Below are 23,609 nucleotides of genomic sequence, written 5' to 3' on the forward strand. Positions count from 1 at the left end.
GAATGAAAGTGTCCTAACATGTCATCCTCCACTAAGAAAGCAGAAAGCCAGGGTGGGCAGCCTCCAGGGCTCGTGAGCATTTTGCTGTTCAAGCAGAGCTGCATGGCTGGTGGACAGGTAGCACCTGTCCCTGTTGCGCTCTTCTTCCTTGCACCAGTTCTGACAAACTCCTGGCCCTGCAGAGGTCAGAACCCTGATGAACTGCAGCAGAGACATCAAATGCTATTCAAGGCTCCTGCAAAGTTGCTGCATCTCAGACATCCCAACTATTTTAAATTTAAAATGCAGCTTTAGAAGGCATGTCTCTCCTGAAACATTCTTCCCTTTGCATCTGTGTGCACAGGCTTGGCTTTCCAAACAACAGCTCTACTGAGGAGCTAGCTTTGTTATTAATGATGGCTGTGTTCATGTAGTGTAAGTGATGTTAAAGTGAAGTTATGATTCAGCTGACTTCAAGTTTTCTCAGCTCTCTTCCTTTGCATACAATTTGCCCTGCACTTGTTTGCCTTGGCAGGGCCTGGACTTAATAGTAACAATTTCATCTTCCATTTATAGGCATCTGCACGCCATGTTATTATTTTAAAGCAGAACACTTCTCAGAGCTGAGCAAGGGGGACATGTAAAGCCATGCATGCAAAGGCAAAAACCTTTTCAGCATCTCAGCTTCTTCACATAAGGAATAACTTTGTCTCTGCCCTTCGGGAAAAATAAGTAGAAAAGGAAGAAGTCCCGTCTCTGACTTTGAATCTTGAAAAAGAAAGGAAAACAGTCACAAGCCTGCAATATTTTACATTCACTGTACACTGCCTGGCAAACTTCCAGGGCAAATGTAGGAAAGCTGTAAACTGGTGGAGTTGGATATATCAGCAGAGAGATTTTCTGCATGAAGAGATGTATTCATTTTTTTATTAGATATTTATACTTCAAGTAACCACTGTACCAGCAGCTAATTCTTCCAAGAGACTGGGTTTGGGTTCCCACACAGACTTCCTAGTACCTGAAACTGTGCAGCTCCTGGAGAATCGCCTCCTTACTGTTAATCACTAAGTAGCCCTTCTTACAAGTTTATCCTTTCAATCAGTGCTCGTGCTGGAGCTTCTGGGTGATTTTTTTTTTTTTTTAATATAATTTTATTTTAAAAAATCCCCAAACATTTAAAGGAGGGTTATAGCAGGGATCTGACATTTTGGAAACCAAGACTCCAGAGAGATCTTTCAGCTTTGCTTTAAAGGTCCATAGAAAATGAAAGAAACATGAATGAGATCCTGTCTGCAGCAAGGACAAGGGAATCTACAGTCACATCATCACCTGGTGAGAGCAGCTTGACACTCATAAAAATGAGATTTGTCCTCCCTCAATGCCACTGAGTTCCATCTGCTTCACCTCAGCATAAGTAGAAACTTATAAGTCTGGGTCTTATCATCAAACTGATAAAATGAGGTTGATCAGGATCAATGGAAGTCTTAGTGTGCGTGTGTGAAGCAGTTTTGCTTCAGCTAAAACCTAATTGCCTTTGCAGTATGAGCATCCCTCCCTTTCGGCAACCAGCCTTGAACCACTCTGTCCCCTATCCACAGGGCCCCAAACTCTGCCAGCTCCTTGGCTTAGCATGGGTTGAGATGGGGCTCGTGGATCCCAAGCATGACTTTGCTGAGACCCTTGTCTTCGGGAGCCCTTAGGCAAGGCCTGCTCAGACAGCACCCCTCTTGCAGGATCTCAGCCTGCATGAAGGCTATGAGTGACACTCAACAAGGCTCATCACATGCAGTTTTTATCATGAAGGACAACTGGAGCAGTCATCACCTGCCTGATTCAGCAGCACCTCCAACTTCTGATGTCCCTGTGGCCAATTCTGGACTCCAAACTCCTGCTAATGGCACATCTGACTTGCAGAGACTCTGAATACTTGTCAAAATGAATCTGGGCTCATCCTTTCTCTCTTCACTCAAGAACATAGGCGAGTGTTGCTCCTCTCAGCTCTTGGTGTGGAGAGCAAAAGCCACAGCAGCAAACTGGGAAATGATAGAGAAATGACCAGATTTTGCAGCCATGGGGAGGACAGAGAAAGTGTAATATTTTGCATAGCAGCATGTGACTGGATGAGGTCCAGATGTGCAGGCAGAGCTCATGGTAGCGAGCTCCTGTACCTGATATCTGCTCCCAGCAACATGTCCAGCCTTGGTGTGCTTTTCCTGTTAGATGTTTTTTGAGTCCTGTGCCTGTTTGTGTGCCTGTTGCGTGACTCCATGTGTGTGTCACATCCCTGTCCCTAATCTGCTTCCCATTTGCCAGGAACAAGATTCCCTGCTGTTTCTGGGGGACTTTCTCTGAGCTGTTCAGCCATGACCTGAGCCTGAGGCGTATTGGATGGCAGCTCGTGAATCTCACACTCCAACAACTGACCACAAACTGAAAACCTCCCAGTGGAAGGCTGCTCTTTAGGAGTGTGTAATGCTCCCTTCCCAAAATTACTGGTTACTCAGTCACTTCTGCATAAACAGGAACTTTGTCCCCAGCTCCTTTCCAAGTGCTGGAAGGCCAGCAGCTGGCATGCGATCCTATCATCTTTAAAACAGCATCATCCCTGAAACATCAGAAATGTGTATTGTGTCCTGGCTTTCCAGTAACCAGATTCACTTGCACTTTCACTGATGTCACAGTTCCAAGAGTAAAACCACCTATATTTTGCACAAAACTGGCAAGATGGGATTGCAGCTCTCTCCTGCTCACCCCCAGCAGATGATCTGTCTGACTCCAACTAGAAGCTCCATAGGGCAGAGGCAGTAAGAATTGTGTAGTGATGAAGTCACACAGGGCCTGTTTTAATTAAAGATACTGCTTTTGCTTACAGACTTTGTCTCCTCCTTAGTGCTGTTTGCTGAGGGACTGGCTGGGAGACAGCCTGTGTCACTGCCTCAGGGACTCTCAGTGGTAGGTGCCCAGCAGCTCCCCAGAGCTGTTGTAGGGATGGGGGGTTCCTGGAGCTGCTGATTGCTGTGAGTCTTCAATGCACAGTGCTCTTCTATTTGCCTAAAAGCTGGTACTGAAGATTGAAGATTGATCTCTACATCCAGGGTGGGCCCTGTGGACTCCTTGCCATGGCCTGTCAGCACCCCTGCCTGACTCAAACTACATCTTCCAAAAGATACCTTTTTTGGCATGAGGCTGTTACCTTTCAGGCATTTGGGAACTGGAAAACACCTGATGCACTCTGGAAGTTACTTCCTGGGTATATTTGGGTCTTTCTGAGCAACTGTCAAGTTCTGTGTGAGCGGTGAAATGAATTTTCTCTGCTGTTTCTATGGGTATGGTGGATGAGTTTATAATTCCTAATCCAGGTGCAGCTAGTAGGAGGCTAGTCCTATTACCTTCCTGTGGTCCCTTCACCTTTCTTTCTCTTTAGCCATCACATTTCCCCTCCATCCATCACCTTTAAGCTCATCTGCCCTCATCCTCTTGTTTAAACCTCCTGATCCTCTCGTCTTCTACCCCCAAATGCTCTTCTGCCTTCTAGCTTTGCCTCTGGTGTGCAATGTGTCTGCTAAGACACTGTTGCCTTGTTCAGCAGCAGCCTCTGCAGCTGCTCTGGTTTTCTTGACTCGACTTTCTTTTCCTTTGGTCTCCTCCTGAACACCTGGAGGTGGCAAACCTCAGAAAGATATCCTCCCCCACCAGCAGAAAGGTTTCTGACCCCCCAAAAAGGTTCCATCAAAGGGTTCAGGTTCTCTTAGGAAAATTTTGGGGTGCTCTGTCAGCAGAGGGGATGTGGAGGCCCACAGTATTGCCCTGCATTAACTCCCCATCTGAACTGAGCAAGAAGATGCTGTGAAGGAAGTGTGTGAGCACAATGCTCTTCATGAAATACCTTGCAGAGGATGATGGGAATTGCAGGGGGAAGAGAAAAATGGACTAAAAAGGAGAGACAAACTCAGAAAGAGCTGAGCATCCAGGAGAGGGATAAATAAACTCAGTCAAAGAGGGGCAGAGACCTACTGAGACCTGTCATGGAAGGGGTTTTGGGTCCAATAAAGAGCTCTGTATTGTTGGTTAAATTATATATCTGCAGTGGGTGGTAGGGGAGAATTTGAGTGAATAGAACAGATGGATGACACCCCTTCATCCCCCAGTTGTGTCAGGCTACTTTATTTGGGAGGCATTAAAAGGAAGCAAACAAAAGGGTGGGGTTTTTTTTGGAGGGGGCTGTTATTTTGGTGAGAAGCTCAGCTGGGTTTGAATTACATACTTTAGCTGCACTTTAAGTTAGAAAAAAAGATTGCTCTTGTTTTTTGACAGCTGGATCTGAGACACCAGAGATGGACTTTAACTGCCCAAGGCCTGACAGTGAAGCTGTGGGAGACCAGGGAACTGAGCAACATGGAGCTCAGGAATCCTAAACAGCAGCCTCTGTCCTTGGCAGAGAAGACCTCTTTCTAGCTGGTGTGTTGTGAAAAAGTGGTAAGGAGACAGCTTGGTTTCAGGTCACTGCCAGGAAGAGAGAGACAAAGTGGAGACAGTTCAGGGGAAGAAGGTACAAAATGACCAGAAGTGGCTGAACTAGCTTGGTTTCTGAGCTGCAGTTGAGAAAATGAAATCCGGCTTGTTCAAATGACAGTGAGGAGCTCAGACTCACAACCGAGTTGCCACAGATTCATGAACAACTGTAAATCAGTTGAGAGAGTCAGTGGCAGAGCCTTGATAAAACTCCAGATCGCTGAAGGACGTTAAGTACCAAAGCTAGAGAGGAAATGGTCTTGGCCCTGGACCAGGTTCTGGCTCAGACTCATGGTTCTCTTTTGTCTTTACCACTCCAGTCGTCCATACTGAAAATGAATCCCCTGCATGCCTGTAGCTGTAGCACAGGCTAGCCTTTACCCCTTCACCATTGGAGCCACATGAAACATGAGAGCTCTTGTTCAGTGTCATTTCTTCTTCTTTGGGTTCTGAACTGTAATCAGTGTGAGTTGGCATTGCCTGTGAACCAGAAGCTTGAATTCAAATCCTTGAAGGGAACAGCAAAATACTGTTTTTGAAAAATGGTATGGCAGCACTGAGATTGAATGTTGACTAGGGAATGGATGGTCTTGGTACCCCATAGGACAGAGGAACGGGTTTACCCATGTTGAGTAGGTTTTTCCTCCTGATATACCCTAGTGGATCAACTGAAGGGATAAAATAAATCTTTCTGAGTTTGAATAAAAACATTTGGTCCTATGCAAGCTCTCCATGAGTGATGCTGGTGGACCCTTGTAAGTGAGCTTTGGAGTTAACATTGTCTTGATAAACTTGGAACAGATTGCTCTACATGAAACATTTGGTTTTGGATGTGTGGAGGCTCAGGCAGATGTCACAACATTCATTATACCTAATACACATTTTCAAGATCTTCCAAACCACGAGGACAAGAAATGTCAAAATCAACCTAATCGTCTAACATAATCACCTGACTCCAGGTGAGGGCTCTAGACCTCAGCTAATAATAAAAGGATTTGTAAATAGAAAATGTTTCAAGTTTTACATCTGATCTGAATAATAGGGAAGAGAATTGGTTTTGTTCAACAAAGAATATTTCATTCCTTCAACCTGAAATTAAACAAGTAATTTTGATGGGATTATTTAGTTATTTTTAAAAAAATGCTACCTTACAAAAGGCAGGAGAATTTAAAAATGAAAGGAACCATCTGGGAGCACAAAGTCAAAGTCATGTGGGAACATATTTTGTACACATTTTGTTTCCAAAATGTAAAAGCAGAATCTTGGGAGTGGGGGACTGATTTTTTTTTCCTTGCTCGTGAAGTTGAACTTCACAAATTGCTTCAGTGATTCCTACTATTGCATCTCTAGTAAATTCCTCTCTGTGGGCTCATCAGCATGACATTCCCTAAGGGAAGCCTAGGTCCAGTCCCTTCTATTGAAGTGTCCCTGAGCAGGGAAAAACGATGTACATTATCTGCCACTACCTCCTCTCCTGCTCAGAAACTTGCAGGGCTGCCTTCTTTTCTACAGGAAGATCTCTCTTTCTGCAATCTGGCACTGCTTGCTCAGCCCAGCTGCCTTCCATCAGTGCAGGAGTGTGGGGCAGAGCAGGCCTTGTAAACAAGGTGGTGATGCACTACAGAAGGCAGCTGACCTCAGAAACATTTGGATCTCCAAAGTGTCTGCTCTGATGAGCTGAGATAGCTGAAGTTATAAGGAAGACAGCAGTATCACCGTATTCAGCTATCTTGCAAGCATCCTGCAGCCTTCCTTCTCAGGGGGGAGAGAAATCAGAAAACAGACACCACCACTGAGAAAAAATATGTGTCTTGTCTTTCATCAGTGAAATTTATGGGAATAAGTAGAATGGTGCTGCTCCACAGATGATGGGTCAATAAAGTGGGCCTTGCCTGGCCTGAAATCTTTGGTATTTTAATGCATTTCCTGATTCTGTAAATTACAGGTGCCCTGTTGCATATATATGCACATAGCATTTAATGATGCAAAGGAGAGACTAGACAGTATTTATCCCCTCATTGCCAGTGCCCCCTTTATCTTTTTTTAAAGGTTTTATTCAGCCCTGAGAAATCTCCTGACTCTGATCTTGCTGCAAGTCAAACTAAAAACATCCCCTGAAAGAGGAAGCCATTCATATTTATTTTAGTTAATTGCTTTCATAATTACTCATTCCTAAATCCAATTTATAATAAAATCTTCCTTCCCATCAATACAGCTATTGTTACAGCTTCCAGCATGTCTGTCCCAACAGTTATTTGCTGGAGCTGGGAAGGCTGCTCTGTAAAGGTGAGCTTTACAGTCTAGTTTTGAAGGTCAGTATGTCTGACCTACAGAAACCAGGTCAGATAGTTTCCCAGTCAGCTCCAAGACCTGATTGTCTTCCAAGTCCTTCACTGTAATTCACTGTAGAAAGAAAGGTGAAGGGGGATGATGGGGAGGATTTGAGGTTGGTGAGTGTAAAACAAGGATGGCTTTTAGAGGTAAGCATCTGTTTTTTAACTTTGCCATCTCTAGTATAGGTGTATGGCCCATATGTGTCCCTGCATATTAAAAACGAACTGAAGCAGAACACTGAGTGTGGGAGAACAGTCACGTGAAAGATGTTCTTAACCTTACAGCAGAAAATGCTCAGATGACACTGGGACCGGGGCAGGTGACATGTCTTTATAAACCAGAGTTTTTAAAAAAGGTGAAAGAAAACAATCTGTTGCACAGCCTCCTTAAACAAGGAAGAGTTTATTTTCCCAAGCTAATTTCCCATCTTCTTTTTTTTTTTTTTTTTTTTTTTAAATATGTGCAAACTGGAGAATATTGAAAATAGCTGCTTGGACCTGTGGGGCTTTGGAAGCCCTTGGCAATGCTTACAGTGCACCTCAGTGCTTCAAGACTGGAGAATTTTCCCTAACACTGAAGACACTTAAGTGTCTATTTTGAATGTCCACTCCAAGTCAAGGATGAAATGGCGTGTCCTGTCAGGCTAAGATGCTTGCAGAGGTCAGGAAGTGCAGCCTACAAAAGTTAAAATGAAAGTGAACAAAAGGTTTGCTAAGTTGCTTTGAATGTTTTCATCCATTCCCAGATATTGGGTGTGACCCTGCCTGAATTGTCAGAGTCTGTCAAAGGATCAGGTTCTGACCATGTTTATTTTGGCTTTGGCTAGCATAAACCAGGAGCAGAGCTGGAAGTCCACCCTCACCCTAAGTGCCTTTTGGGATATGCCCTCTATGGGCCAAGCTGAGCCAGACTGGCAGGAGACAACATTTATGGGTGCATGCACATCTGAAGACCTAGCTCAGGGACAGCCCAAGCTCTGCTTGTTTTCTAAATGTCACCAGAGGGTGTCTTAGAAAGCCAGCAAGATCCTTGATGAGATGAAGGTCAGTGCAGGCAGGACACAGTCAAGTCACTGACCTGCCAGATCTGCCTTCAGATGAGGAGGTGGAACTTATTGAAGGTTCTGAGATTTTAAATTGGTGATAGCTGTAGCTGCTCTGGTTTTGTGGTCTACTCCATTTTGCTCTGGAGCCTGTGACTTTCCTTGTTGGCAATATGCAACACTCTGGTGGCCTTCAGGTTCTCTTCTGTCAAAGACATCTGTCTGGATGAGATGGCAGGACAATTTGCTTTGAGATGGGCTCCAATGTGTGCCTGGACCGGAAACTGGACGTGGCAAAAGCATTGTCTGAACAGAAAAGGAGAGGACACCGTCTGGGTGACTGGTTGGATGTCTCTCAGCATGTCCTTGGAGTTTTACAGGATAAGCCTGGTGGTTGTCTCCTAACTGGCAGAAATGGCTGGTATCTCCTAGGTGGTTTCTACATCCTGTTTCCGGACATTTCTTCTAAATGTGTGGGTGTCCCAAGGAGGAGCCAGTGCCTGTGGTAGTCTGGGAGGGGGAGGAGGGAGAGGGGAACAAGTCTTGTGTCCTTGTAAGCGTAACAGTTTAGTCTTTGCTCTCAGGGACACAATCTGGCAGTTGGCTTTGTAGTAATTCACATGACAACAGGAATAACATCAGGCATAATTAGACGAAATGATGGTATAAGTTCAACTCTTTCCCCCCAAAGCACCCAGCCCCCTCAACCCAATTTGAAACAATGCACCTTCTGTGGGCTCCAAGTAGCTTTTAAAAACACAATTGATTTCTTTCTTCCCTGTCATAGAAAAGAGCTTGCTGCTTGGATAACTAATGTTGAAATGTCTCAGGGAGGATGAAGGCTGGGGCAGGGAGGGGATGAGACACCTCTCCCCCCTCAGCTTCTTCTGATGTCCTCTGCCAGACTGCCCCTACCTCCCATCACCCCACTGATAATCATTGCTCCTTGTTACTACAACTTTAAATGTTCTTCCTTTTCAACCCTGCAGCCCACAACAGTATCCCCTATTGTCCTGGCATTGGAGGTATACGTGATGTAGTCATGATTTTGCCTTTTCCAAGGCCTTGTCAGGTTATGGATGATTGGTCATGCTTCATCCACCCAATGAAGCCCATCAAAGAATAGCACAAAATTTTCCCCTGCTGTCTCCTTCCCCTAAGTGTGACTTGGCTGAGAGGACTACTGTGCTGGATTTGAATGGAAATTATCTAAGTGTGTGGCTCCAGTTCCCCCTGCTAGCTCCCCTCCCTTTAAAAAAATGAGACTGAAATGTAATCAGATTTACTTTAATGAGGGGGGAACGAGAAAATGCATCCCGTGAAAAAGAACTTTGTGGGCAATCCAGGTCCCACACCATAAACAAAATCAAGACACGCTATATTAGTGCAGGAAAAGCTTCAACATAGGACAAACCCTGTTTATACACCCTTCTATCACAGCTTTCTAGCCAGACCATTAAACTGCTTTGTACCCCTCCTGTGTCACACCCCCATGTAGACGTATGTGTATGTGACTTTACCGGGTAAGAGAGCTGGATGTGGAAAGGCAGCACCAGCTCAAAAATGGACCAGAATCTGAGTGCTATGATTTCAGTTTGAGGTGGTTTTGGGTCCTTTGCTGAAATATGAGTCATTTTAAAAGTACTAAGCTAGGAACTGTGGGGTTTTTATTGGTTTGGCTGTTTGGCTTTGTGCATCTTTAAGACATTTAGACATGAAGTGTTATGCCAGCCACTGCAGTATTATTAACATTTTTAAGTGTTTGAAGACTGCAAGTGGCTGTGTAATGCTAAGTAATACACCTATATATGCGTGTGCATGTGTGTGTCATTGATAATTTTGAAATTGGTTTATAACTCTACTAAGTTTATTCAAACCTAGCTTCTTTTTAAGGTCTCAGTGAGATTTCTGAGCAATCAAGTTAGAAGACTTACAGTGCAGTCATGTAAATAAAACTTGTAAACAGTGGAGTCTGACAAAGCAGTCTTGAGAACTATTCATCTAGTTAATGGGTACAGGAAAATTTCTTCCAGAAATGACCCAATAGCTGTACATGTAAGAAAAAGAATAAAAATTTATATTCTCAGCATGGCTTTTTTTCTTTCTAGTGCTCCTAATTTTGGGATAGCTGTACATATTCTTTCCTCAAGCAAGACAGTCATTATTCCTGCAAAAAATGCCTGCCCTGGCAAACTTTATCCCCAGACTGGTGCATATTTATTTTAGCACTGGCTTGAAAATATTGAAGAAGAATTTTTGGGAAGCTGTATTCTTCCCCCTGCTTATGTAAGATTTGATTTTGGCACCCTAAAATTTCTGGGAAGTTTCAGGCCAACAAGTGAACATTCCAGAACTTACAAGGTTGTGGCAACAGAGGATTGATCATAAACTCTTTTCCAAACATAACTACTAGGTTAACTGTTGACCGGATATTACCCCGAGTGTATATTTTATTGACTGTGAATTCATTAATAGCTAACTGGTGTGCAGACAGTGAAACAATGCACTGATTCTTCGTATTGAATCCTATCTCAGACAAATACAATAAGATGCCACGGTCTGTCACTTTCTCAACTCAACATTGCTGAGTGTTGATGTCAGGGAAAAGACTTACTCAGTTAACAGCATTCCTAGAGCATTCTGTGGGACTGAAGGAGCTACAGAAATCTCAGAGGCTTCATTGAGGTACAAAAGGCATAGTCAGAGAAAGGATCAAACCTGTCTGCTGTGCTTCAGCATGAAGCAAGGTTTTTCTGATATGAAATGTTATCTGCCAGAAAGGTTCCTTAGATGCCTTTTAAATGGTTACCTGTTTATATATTTGGTTATATGACTAGTTTTTGCTCCTGCAACCTGGAGCTTTTAATTTCTCAGCTTTCTACCCCAGAAAAATGAAGAGTCATTTGTAATCTTTATTGCCTTGCATGGCGGGGAGAGCATGAATTCATGTGTCTGCAGAGATTTGCAAATGCTGAGTGCTGGTATGTAACTGCTACTCATAAAGGAGTTGGGTTTCTGAATGCTGATGTACCCAGAAACACATGAAAAAGTGTTTATGTTTTAGAGCCCTATTGAACACCAGGAGGACAAACACTGTCTATCTGTTGAAGGTCAGGATCATTGCCATAAGATTAAGTAGAAAGGAAAAACATATGGCAGCCATCCAGGAAACACAGCTATCAGAAGGTAAACAGGCATAATCAACCAGGGACTCCAAGGAGTTGCTCTACCAACAAAATAAAAGATATGATCCCCCTCTGAAGGCCCTGTTTCCTAGAAGCATTTATCTAAATAGAAAATAATGGAATTATTTAGGGCTAAGGAATAGCTTTGAGGCCATGGATGAAGCCAAGAAATAGGGTCAGCCCTGGTTGAAGTTTGAGAGTGGTGGCAAACAGTATGGTGCTTTTCAAAGACCAGAGAGTGCATTTCTGCTCATGCCAGCTCCTAAGGAGAAACACACTGACTCTCCCTGTCCTTTTCTGCAAGAAGTAATTGTTTTTCTGGCAAGATGTATACAATAGTGAGGACAATAGGACTTTTCCACCCCTGCTTCTGAGATTGTCTTTGCTGGCTTTGCTGTGTTCCTATGCCAATCATACCCCACTTGCTGGACTACCTGGGAAGAAATGGTATCTATGAATTTTTGATATATTTTGTCCTAGGGCTCATCAAATTGCTTTATGCATGCATGTACCTGTTAGCACCACCAATGACTACCACTGAAAATACTTGATTTCATTTTCTTGAACAGTGTATACTTATCTCCTATCCATTTTGAGCCTGCCATCTGCAAGCAGCAAGCAAGTATTTCTAGTTTATGGACTCCTATTGTTTTACCTCCTCAGTCATGTCCAGCAAGTTGCACTTAATCGTGCATGCTTTTTTAATGGTCTTGAAAATTAAACAGGAGTATGAAAGTCTATGAGAAACTACTTTGTGGCTACAAAAATGTAAACCTCTGTCCTTGTTTTAACATAGTTGATATTTCTATAAAAAATCAAGTGCACTTTTTCCATGAGCCCTTCTTAACAGTAAAATATAGCACACTAAAAAAAAAAAAAAAAAAAGTGATTTTAAAAGAATGACTGTGTACTGTAGACAAAAGAGATATTTGCCTAGAGCCACTCTGAAAAAAATGCCTAAGAACTTGCATTGTCAGCTTTCACTGAAGCATTTCACTGTAGGCATTATTAAACTTCTCTTATGATGGCCCTTAAGACTATAAACTGAAAAAAAAAAAAAAGAAAAACAAAAGGTGGGGTGGTAGTGAGGAACAAACTTACTCCTCATGTCTGTCCTTGGCTTAGAGGGGAAAAGGTAAAAGAGTTTAGCCCATTGGATCAATCATACAAGTAAGGCAGCTTAATGTCACAAATCACAAAGGTTAGGAAAGCCAAAGAATCCAGATACTGGTTGGTTGTGTGTCGTTTCATACCTGTTTTGCCTCTGTGTGTACTGGGTATCTGCTGATGACAAGGAACCAGCTCTTGATTTACAAGCATGTTAGGAGAGAGCTGACTTGCTTTACATGGATAGAGACCTTCACTTTCACTACACACATTTAATAATCATAGGACACCTCAGCAACATTTTTAAGGACAGAAAACTACAAGGTTTGGTGCAGTGTCTGCTCTAATCATTCATCTGTCTCCTCTTCACTGCCAGCCTCTCAAATTTGCATGACAAACAAAGGAAGGATTTATGAAGAATCTGCAGCTGTTTCAAGCTGGTTTACTCTTCCAAAGAAGTCTGTCTCTGGATAATTTGTGGAGCAGTTAGACTAATTTGTCTTTAATCTTTCTTGTTCTTTGGAAGAGGTAATAGGTAGACTGAATCTATGTATTGGTAGACTTCAGCATATTGCGGCTGTTGTGTTGAACTGAGGTGTTGTGGTCTAGTTCTATGAATGTTCACATGCTGTAGGACTAGCTATCAAGTTGAGCACAATGCAGTACTGTAGATGTAATTATAAAAAAAATTGCACCTCATGTCGGCTGCATTATTGAAAATAATAACAACCTGTAACAATCACCCCATGTATAATATTTGACCTGAAATTAATAAAAAGATATATTCATTAGCCAGTGTTTTTCTGATTTTTCTGATTATGAGGGAAAAACAAAGTCTTTTTCTTTATCATCAAGTTATAATGTCATCACTATGGTATCCATACTCTGGTGTGGGACTTTGGGTTGTAACAAACTATGCCTGATCCATATTTGACGTTAAATACCAGATGTTTTGGGCTGTTTGAAAATGTTGGGGTTTTTTTTAGTACTTTGATATTTTCTGGCCAGATTGAGACCTATGTGCAAGACAGATGATGTTTTACTACACAAGACAGTGTGACTGCATTATATTTGTATTCTATGTATAAAGGCCAACCAATGTAAGTAACATAATGGAAGCTGTTTGTGGGACTCACGGTTTTTACACATCTAGTTCTGGAAATCAGACCCGTGGTGCAAGCCTGGGAACCGCTCTAGCTCTAGACTGCATCCTTCTGCCTACCTAGCTCCAGATCAGTAGTCTGATTTTTTTTGCCATGGACCCCGCCCAAGCATCCTTTTGGAAGTGACACATCCTGATGCTGCAAGACCTTCCCAGGGAAGTTTCAGCAGGGAGGAAATGGGAGAATATAACATCTCATAAACTCCCTTTGACTCCAGAACAAGGCCCAAAGGCTATCATTACTGAGATGCATACTGCTAGCGTCATTTCCAAAAGAAGATCTCGATTTATTGTGTGTTGGGAGTTTCTAGGGTCAGCTTCATCCTGCTATGTGGTATAACAATGCATCAGTTGCACAATAGAAGTAACCTCGCAGTATTCATATGTCACTTCAACAAGAGAGCAGAAAAAAATACTCTTGTAGTTACAGGGTGGTTTTTTTTTTCTCATATTTAATTCTTACATGGCAGGCATCAGTGCTTTAATGGCAGAGATTCTTGGACTGAAAATAATTAATAGAAACCAATTATATGTCTGTGTTTTCTATCCTTGACAAACTTCCATGTTTCTTTCTTTTCCTCCCTTTCATTGTCATAGCATGTCACAGCTGATTATAAGGAACAGGCCTTGCAGAAGACAGAATTACATGTGTGGGATCTGGACCACTGAGCTTCAGTTCTGTTCTGGAGATCATGGACCTCAGTTTCACCATCGTTGCCTTCCCCTTAACACAGTGAAAACCCTGAAGTGAAAGCCCAGAGGTAAACTTTTTAGTCTTGAGTCTAAGTTCATGCATTCTGAGATGGAAGGAAAAGCTCTTATTTCACAAAGATCAATCATTAAGCTGTTTCTATTGTGACAGAAAACCAAATGGCCAGATATGGCTATTTCCATATATGACAAAAGTGACTCTATGTATACCCAGTACGTCACAGTGGCTGACCTCTAAAGATAGGCCAAATATGTGTTCACTCACCATCTAATACAGAGCAAGACCACCTGTCAGAGAAACAGGCAGCTCTGCCAGCAATCCTGTTATGGAGATCTTGAAAGCAGAAATGGTGGGATGCAGACAATATCAGAAGTAGCACAACAGGGAATGCTCCTGGCAGAAGTGAAGAGACAGAGGCAGGAATCAAGGAAAGAGACAAGGGCTGAGAACGAGTAGGACAACAGGTACTGTCTTTCAGGCTGAGTGATGGAAAAGCTGTCACAGGTTGAGACTTTCTGAAAAATCCTGGTGGGACTACAATGCTGCAGGGACTATTTTGCAACCAGATATAGAAACCTCTTTCTGGCTCAAGGATGACTCATCTTTGAAGGATAATGGGTTTAAGGTCTTGTCTGTGGAGCCAATATGATGTTTGGAGTGGTCACATTGGCTGCAACTATAAGGATGTCCATGCTATTTGAGGTGTCTGCAGGCTCACAGGCTGTCCTATATAAACACGTTATAATAACTACTCAGTGTGGGGTAGGGAATTTGGGGAAATAAGAAATAGTACCACAAAATCACAACCCCTAGTCACTAGCTGCTAACTTATACCAGGTGGTTAGCATAAAAATACCTTTGACTGCACAGGAATGACATTCATGTGTACTCCTACAGTTCAGTATAGCATAACCAGTGGTGAAGCAGATGTTTATAGGGCTTGATAAGTACTGGGCTGGATTTGTAGCCAGGTACCTAAGGTATACCAAGACAACTTTCTGACAATACATGTGTGTCTGTTGCCTAAAGAGGCAACCTTGATTCCCCAGTTAAAAAATTAGATTATCATATTTAGGCAAACATAAACCCATAGTGACATCTTCACCTATGTCCCACTAAACCTTTAGTTCCAGATGTACTCAGGAGCATTTTGTAAAATGAAATGAAAATCCATCAAATCAACAGGTGTCATGAGAAGACTGGACTATTAACTCTTGCCACTAATGCCCTTAGCAGCCTTCTGACTAAGGACAGTGTTTCTCACCTTTGCTTTCCTACCTTCTCTTCTACAGGGATCAAGAAGTACCATTAAAGGAAGTGAGTGTTGTATTGAGACCCTGACTGCCTTCTCTGCCATGTATTGCATCGTAGAAACAAGCTTCCACAACAACTGCATGACGAACTCTGCTTTCGGGAAAGAGCCTGACATAAAAGCACCCTGACATAACAACTGACTTGCAATAAACAGGACTGGATGCATTTTGTTCTTTGTTTTTGTCGTATCCCTAGAATGTGATCTCAGAGACCTTCTTATTGGTGCATATAAAGATGTTCTGGGTTGTCCAGGACTGGGAGGATTTACCAAAACAGGGGAAGAAAATGGTTAAGGCTTGTCTTAGAGTAGCTGTTCAACCTTAGTTTGAGAACAAAGCTGCCTTCTAAATTGCTGGAAATGTTTAGCTGTTTATCTTTTACTCAGCTAATTATTGTGCATAGTATAAATGCCTGAGACTCACTGATACTTTAATTGTCTTTATTCAGGAGAGGCCATCTTTCACTGCCTATAGAATGGCTCTCAAGTTCATGCAACAGCATATGATTGGATCAGGCTAGTGGTAGACTGGAGAAACTAGATAGATTGGAGCAAGCTAGTGATTTACCTTCTGGGTAAATTGAAACCATGGCTGGGGAGGCAGGACACCACAAGGGGGTGGTGGAACTGATCATGCAAAATGAAGTCAGAATCTAAATTTCTTCCTCTACTCAGGCCTTTCCCATGTGGAGCTGGGGATACCTGAGCAGGAGTTGTCCTCTCCACTTCACAGGAACTGCCACTAGAAATTCCTTAGTTCTCTGAGGAATATGATTTGGTGCCTTGTGAATCATGATGTCACTGCAATAGGACAATCAAAGCAGGCATTTCCAAATCCTCCTGATCACAAGGAGTGAACCTAATGAATCACCAGGTTAAATAACAGAACAGCAACTGAGTAGTCATGAGCAAATAAGTTTCCCTTCACTTCCTGTTATCACCTGTGATCTATCAACTTCAAGAGGTTCAGAAGTTCATTCATAATCTACAGGAGAGGAGGACTGTGGGCCCAGATGCATGGGACAGCGCACCAGCTCTGAGCCATGTCTCTGCATCCTTGGCCAGCCAGGCTCCATATACAAAGGTATCCAAGGAGTGGTAAGGCTCCTTGGATAAGTGTCCCAGGCTAGTGAGCATGCCACACGGAGCAGCATGCCTTGGCATGGATCTGCAAGCTGTTGCTCTTGATTGTCTGTGGGTCTTATCTGATAAGGCAGGAGAGGGGTGTGCTGGGTGCATGAGGAAAGGCATTGTGCCTGCAGCAACTCATTCAAGGCACATTTTGTCCAGAAGTGACATGATGGTCCATATTCTTCCAAACAATTGCAACAGGAAAGCCCTGCCCATCATCTCTTACTCTATTTCCTTTTCCTTCCCTCTCCCCGGATTGGGCACCACTGCCCCAGAGCAGTGGGGACATGCTGGTGCGGATATCCTGTCGGGAGAGTCCATGTTACACCCCGCCGAGGTCACAGGGAAACCTCTGTCACTCCACAGAAGTTTTGTACCACTGGTGGAGCCCCTGAAGGTCAGGTAGGGGCAGAGAACAGATGGGACTCCTATCCCATTTCTGTTCAAACACTCATCAGGTGACTTTGTTAGCTTTCAGGGTCAGTCTTTTGACTATTCCCTCCTTGTGTGTGGACACGTATGTGTGTGTGTATGTAGGGAAGGAGTCATACTGGTGTTTTTTGGAACTACTCAGTTTCTTGCCTTGTTTTTTTTCAGTTTTCATAGCATTATTACTCCATTAATATTCCTGAAAACCAAGGCTTACTCCAATGGACTCTCATGATTAAAGACTAAATGCTGCAGAGGGGATGACAGTCCTCACATGTGCCAATGAGTCAGTGAATTCCTTTGTGAAGCGTAAGTCCATCCAGATGTTGACCTCAGCTCTGATGTTATGTTCTTTCCCTATTTTCCTCTAGTATTGCTGGGGATACTTAAGATGGGTATGACGTGAACATCAATGAAGAAAGACAGGCCCTCTAAGAGGGTAAAATGCTTTGCTACTTTCTACAATAAGATTGTGAAGCTCTTTCCACTGCTGCAATTCTTGGCTGTTACCTTACAAATGCTTGTGTTATAAATATTATTGCTCATTTGGTACTATTTTTTTTGTGTTGCACAGGCATAAATGTCTAAAGGCGACCTAAGTATGAGACAGTAATTTTATATGTGTCTAATTTGGATTTTCAGGCTTTTTCTACAGAGCCCAAGAGCTACATGGGACTTTGCTAGTAGGGAGAGAGAATATAAAAGCAAGGACCTATCTGCATGTGCCTGCTAGAAATGTTCTCTCTGTACAGTCTAAACTCAGTATTTTCATTAAATGCAAGGAGACAAAATGGTATTCTGCCTAGCTATATTCTCCCAGCAATTTTGCTGTTTCTTTACTTTTCTTTGCAAGCCATTTCTTAGAAACTGGACTCTGAATTACACTTTCTAGCAGTTGCTGGGCTAGATCTTTCCTTGCTGCCAGGGCTGCTCCACCATCTTCCCCTGCAAGGTACATTGCAGCAGGCTGGGAAGTGTGCTGCTCCTGAAGGACATGCATGATAGAGGACCAGTGGTAGGCATACAACCCTGCCTGCTGCACAAGTTTTAGTGAGGCTTCAACAGAGGAAAAAAGGATAGTGCCAAGTGAATCATATTCTAGGCTCTTCCTTTGCCTTCCCCACCCTCTGGGTGACACAAGCCACCTTCTCATGATGCATATCAGCAGACATGGATATTTTTCCAGGACTCCACTTTAACCAGAATTCTGGAATCTGACCTTCGGAAACATTTACTCTGCCAAGTCCCATCCCGGATCTGGGACATTTTCTTAAGTGGTCCTTTGCTTTCCTGTTGTGGGATTCAGCCTGGGGATGCAGAGACTATAAATGGGGATTCCCTCATCTCAGCCTGACCAGCTACACCTAGTGAAATAGAGAGTTCCTCTCCAGCTGTCATAACATACCCTCACTGTGCTGACCTGCCACAGTGTTGTTTCTTGCTAAGACATAACTGGTCAGCTGATGAGGGGGCTTTAGCAGTGGGAGCACAGTGAGCAGAGCAGTGTGGTACATTGCCTTTGGCAATGCTTAGTCTGGATCCCCATATTTTTGGGGGGCTGGGATTTGCCTGTTGCTAGCCAGGGCAGTAGGCACTTAGTTACAGATGCTTAACACCTGGTTGCCCAAGCACATGTGAAGCCTAAGCTTACTGCTCTGCCTTCTAGGCTCTTGACCCCTTTTCCAGGACCTGATTGCTTTCACACCCTGCTCCAAGCCTTTGCACTTCTATGCTTGCACCAGACACTGCCTCCCTGAGCTTCAGCTGCAGCCTATTCTGGGCTTGCAGCTTTCTGGTCTTGGAGGTAGCTTTGGCCCCTTCCCCAAATTGCCCCAGATATTGCCCTTTAAACAGAGGAAAGGTAGGAGAAGTGTCAAGGGCAGGGACAGCTGGAGAGACAGTGGCAAGTCTGAGACAGGTACAAAAATGGGATTTAAGTTTCTAGAGTCTCTGTGCTGAGCCCCTTACTCTTGGTTGTACTGAATACATAAGAAGGCAGCTGTCAATAGGCTGGAGTATGAGTGACTTGAAATCTGTGATATAGTTAACACAAACAGGCATCTCTCTGTTTAGTTTCCTCTATAAAACTCTATTTCTACTCTTCTCTCCTCCTCTCCTTTTCCTTCTTTTTTTTTTTTTTTTTTTTTTTTGTTTCATGATCTCTGCCAAAAATACATTGATTTATTCGTAACAAATCATGCCAGGATCAGAACAACTATATCTAAATTTACGGTCTAATTTTCAAACAGAGTCATTTCCTGCTATTTTGCCTGCCTCCTGAGTCAGAACAGTATATTTCTACATACTGCCAGACATGGGCAATTCTTATTTAGAGATGAAGCCATTCCAAACCAGAGCCAGTATGCCTTTCAAAGGCCAAATCTTTCAGTTCTTACTCAGGATTTTAACTATAATGATCCAGACATGTGTTTTCTCACGGCCTGTACATTACAGCTCTCATGATGCTCTTGACTGCATTTCAGAGATGTAGAGTGAGTGACAGAATCTACTTTGCAGTGCTTTTCAGAGGTGTTGTTGGGATGAGTCTGAATTTTACGAGATTAGTTTAGACTGAACTGCTCCAGAGCTGATAACAATTTTCATTATGTGCTAGCTAGCTGTAGAGCATCCTGCAAAGGCCATCTGTTCTGCCTCATGACAGAAAGCAGCACAGGTATGAAAGGAACTCCAAATACTTAAAAAGGTGGCACACAAATAGACTTTGTCCCTCCTCCTCAGCATCCATTGACAGCACTGGTTTGAGAATCAGCAGCTTCTATGCATTAAGCCAGCCCCATCTGGCTTAGTGACTCATGGATGCAAGGCAGGAGGGAGGGTTGCTTCTTCCAGCCAACTCTCCGGCTGTTTATTTTCAGTCTCAGAGGCCCATATCACATCTGGAACTTGCCCAGTCCTGGGTTTTGGTTTTGGATTCACAGTGCATGAGTATAGGGAGGGTTATTTTACCATCCCAAATTTCCAGTAGTGGACTGCGGCGTTCAAAATTAAAATAAACAAACAAACAAAATTGTCATCCTTCCTGCAAAGGGTCATCTCCTCTTAGGGGTACAGGAAAAAAAAAAAAAAAAAGACAACATAAAAACTTCAGCATTAATAGAGAAAAGATTCCACGGGGATAGGCAGTACAACAGCCTGACATTCTAGGTGAGTACGAAGTAAATGTAGCCTCACAGACACACACAGTAGGATGCTGAGTTCCTCATTCAGTGAGAGCCCTGAAATCTTCTGGGAGAGTAATCCCCAGTTTCCTTATTGGAAGAAAACACATTAAGGGACACTCACAAATTACCATGTTCAGTGAAGATGCCAGATCAAACTGTGGCATCCTGTGTAATTCCTGCTGAAAGACAAAGCAAAGAGCTACCTGGAAGACCCCAAGGCGCTTGAGGGAAGGCCCCAAATCCATGCCAGGTGATAAAGAAGGAAGGAAATAGCTTTCTCTAGAGTAGAAGAGATGGATTAGGAAAGGAAAAAAATCCCAGTCTGGCTAAGCTCCACAAGGAGAGCAAGAAGTGGCTCTCTTACCATTTTTTACTGTACTTAGGGTGTTTTCCGAATGCTTCCAAGTGTTTCTACATCTTTTTATTTGCTGTTTCCTTTCTAGGGATGATGATCCACAACTCTGAGGGAAAGCTTTGCACCCTCTTGAGTGTCATCAACCCCTGACAACAGGCTGACTCTGCACCTTTGGATTTTCCCACTGACCTCATTTTTCAAGGCTGCACTTTCCGCCTCTGATGGTTTCAGGCCTGATCTTAAAATAACTGCACCTTGTGGTGATCTACCCACACCTAAGTGTTGGGATTCTTGGCCTCTTCTGAGTCAGGGTGTGTTTCAGTTGCTCCTCACTGACCACCACTCAGTTTGCCCCTGGGAGTGCCTTTCGGGCGTGCTCAGTTTTTTTCTACCCTAGCCATATCAAAATGTCTTTTACACCCAATATCTGTCATCAAGGGAAGACAAATGAGGAAATCATGTCAGGCTTTGACTTGGAAAGGCTTAGTTGTAGATGCTTATACATTTTCCACACCAGGATATAACTCTGCATTGCCATGATGACAGAGCCCTTCTTAATTCTTTTCAGCAACAGAAAATGGGGAACATAGAAGCCAGAGAAAGGAAGTATGAACCCAGGGGCTCTGGAGATGACATGTACTTCTTCATGACCTTGGAGGCCTGGAGGTTCCTTTGGAGGGAAAGAAAGCATCATTCAAAAATTCCTAGCCACTGACATCCAAGAACAGGATTTAGATTCACAAAAAAATGTGAACTGTAATCAATAGAACAAACACAACAAATCCTATGTGGTTGGTTGGGTTTTGGTTTTGTGTGTGTGTGTGTGTGTTCATTTCTCACATGTGTTCTGGTTTCTAAGCAAGAAAGGAGGACCTGCCTTTTCTTTACCAACCATGTATGTACAGAACAAGGTTAAAATTCAATAAGCAGTAAATTTTAACCTACAAAAAAAATCCACCTGCTTTGCAGGCAGCCTGAGCTTATTTCATTTTTTCCTATACCCTGACATGGACTGGCTTCAAACAACTTGTCCAGCATTGTGCAGTTACAGGATGTAATGTTACCAGGTATCTTGAATTGATGTTTCAGTGAGAGACAAAGCCTCTATATCTTTATTTTGGGGAATTCACCAGTATTCCTGCCAGTTCATCATGTGCTTAATGTTGCCAAATAATAAGTGATTAATTGCCATGAGGCAGACTATCAAAAATCACAAGATTTGACAGAAAAAGAAAGAGTTTTTGAAACAAATATATTCAAGATATGTTTGCTTGCACTTTGATATTTGAATCATTTTTGTTCACATCATCAGGCTTTTGACAAAAATCCTGATGTCTGAGTGCACGCCTAATTTATAAAGAAAACAATTATATGGTAACAATGAGGAGTCCAAGAGATGAGGTTTTAAGGAAAACACCATCTATCACAGGAATTGACAGTCTACTGGTCCTTTAAAGCAGAAATGCCTAAACTGTGGACCACAGCTAGTGTCAAAGGCTGTATTACCTGGTTCTTGTTTCAGTTGAGATTGTGTTAAGAAGGTGTGATGGTCTATAAGAAATTTTAGGAGCAGACATAGGCTAAGGGTCCCAAATTACTTGTTGCTACTTAAGAGGCATGATATGGGACTAGATGTATCATTACCATGACTTTGGTATGACCCCTCCTTTCCTCCAGTGGCACAGCATAAGCTCATTGTCAGAGTAAAGCAGGGAGAACTTATAGAGGAGATGGATGGGCAGTAGGGGTTGCTTGGTCCTGTGTAATTCTGTGTTAGTTTCTTTTTAAAACAAATTTCTCAGAATAGCATTTATCTGCCAAGTTTCAACCTGGAATGAAGGATGTACAGGCACTTAACCCTCTGCCCTATTCCCAAAAATGGAGAGGTACTAGTAAAAGGCCTGTTCAGGTTTAGCTATCACATGACTGAGATCCTGAACATCAGCCAGGGTTGCAAAGGGTGGACAGTGCCATGAATTTACCATAAAGTTGCAGCTGCAAAGGTCCTTCTTGTGCCAAGGCCTGGGAAGGAGGTAGGTGAGAAGGGAAAGTAAAGGAGAACAGCTGAAGCGGAGGGCAAAGTGGATGAGAGCATGGGAGGAGTGCACTGGAGAAGGATGGGGAGAAGTGGAGTCTTTCAGACCATTACCAACAGTGGTACCTGTCCCAGTTTTGGACTTGCTTGTGATTCAGTGGCTTGTCTTACTGTCACAGCTTTGGGAACAGCAGGCTTTTTACAGGAAACAAGCTGTCTGTGTTTCCCATATCCTTGCTGGGCTGGGGCAGAGGCGAAAGCTGGCTCTTTCTGCTGCTGAGAAAGCTCCAGCTTGCTTGGGGTGTGTGTGTGCTGCAACTCACTTCTTCCCTACTCCTACCTCCTTCCCTCAGCGCGGACCATTCCCACCCCTGCCTCAGCTGCATGGGCATTTGCGGGGATTTATGATTCCCAGAAGGGCTGCAGGATCCTTGGAAGCTGCTGGGGCTGGGTTGTGGCTAAATCCCTGGGGTCTGACCCCTGCAGATGTTACCTTCTCTTGAATTCTTAGGCTGCACAGAAGATGTTTAATGAACAAACGTGGTCTTCTTGTAATGGATGTTAGCAGACAAGAAAAATAAGATGTTGCACCACATCTTGGCAAAAGTGGCTCGGAGGACAATTCAGGCAGCCATCTGTCCCAGCCCTCCTCTTCCTCTATGTTCCCATGCACACATGCCTCTGGTTTGTGCTGAGGGCTGCAGAAAAAACTGTGCACTGTTGTTTTAATAGCAGGCACAGAGGTTATTCCAGCATTGAAAAGCAGGGTTACAAACAGGGGAAGAGGGAGGGGACATATTTTGGGAGAAACGAGTATTTAAAATACATCATATTTGTTCTATTGGCCTTTTCCTTACCTCCCTTGCAGCTTGTAAAACTCCCGCTGCCTCCCTTCCTTTTCAGGCAAATGTTTGGCTCCTTATTTCTCCCAGCACACAGCATTCCCGTCACCCTGTCCCTGCGGCTACTAACCCACCTCCTGAAGCTTAAAGAGGAGCTTGTGGGCTAGCTTCTGGCCCAGTCCTCGCTGTGGCTGTTGCTTGACTTGTATACAGCAGTATGTGTTGGATGGAGCTCATGCTCCTGATGAACAGAGGGTGCCAAACCGCATGAATCTGGGGTTTGGCAAAGC

This window comes from Athene noctua, chromosome 7 (genome assembly GCF_965140245.1).
Source record: "Athene noctua chromosome 7, bAthNoc1.hap1.1, whole genome shotgun sequence".
NCBI classification, from domain to species: Eukaryota; Metazoa; Chordata; class Aves; order Strigiformes; family Strigidae; genus Athene; species Athene noctua.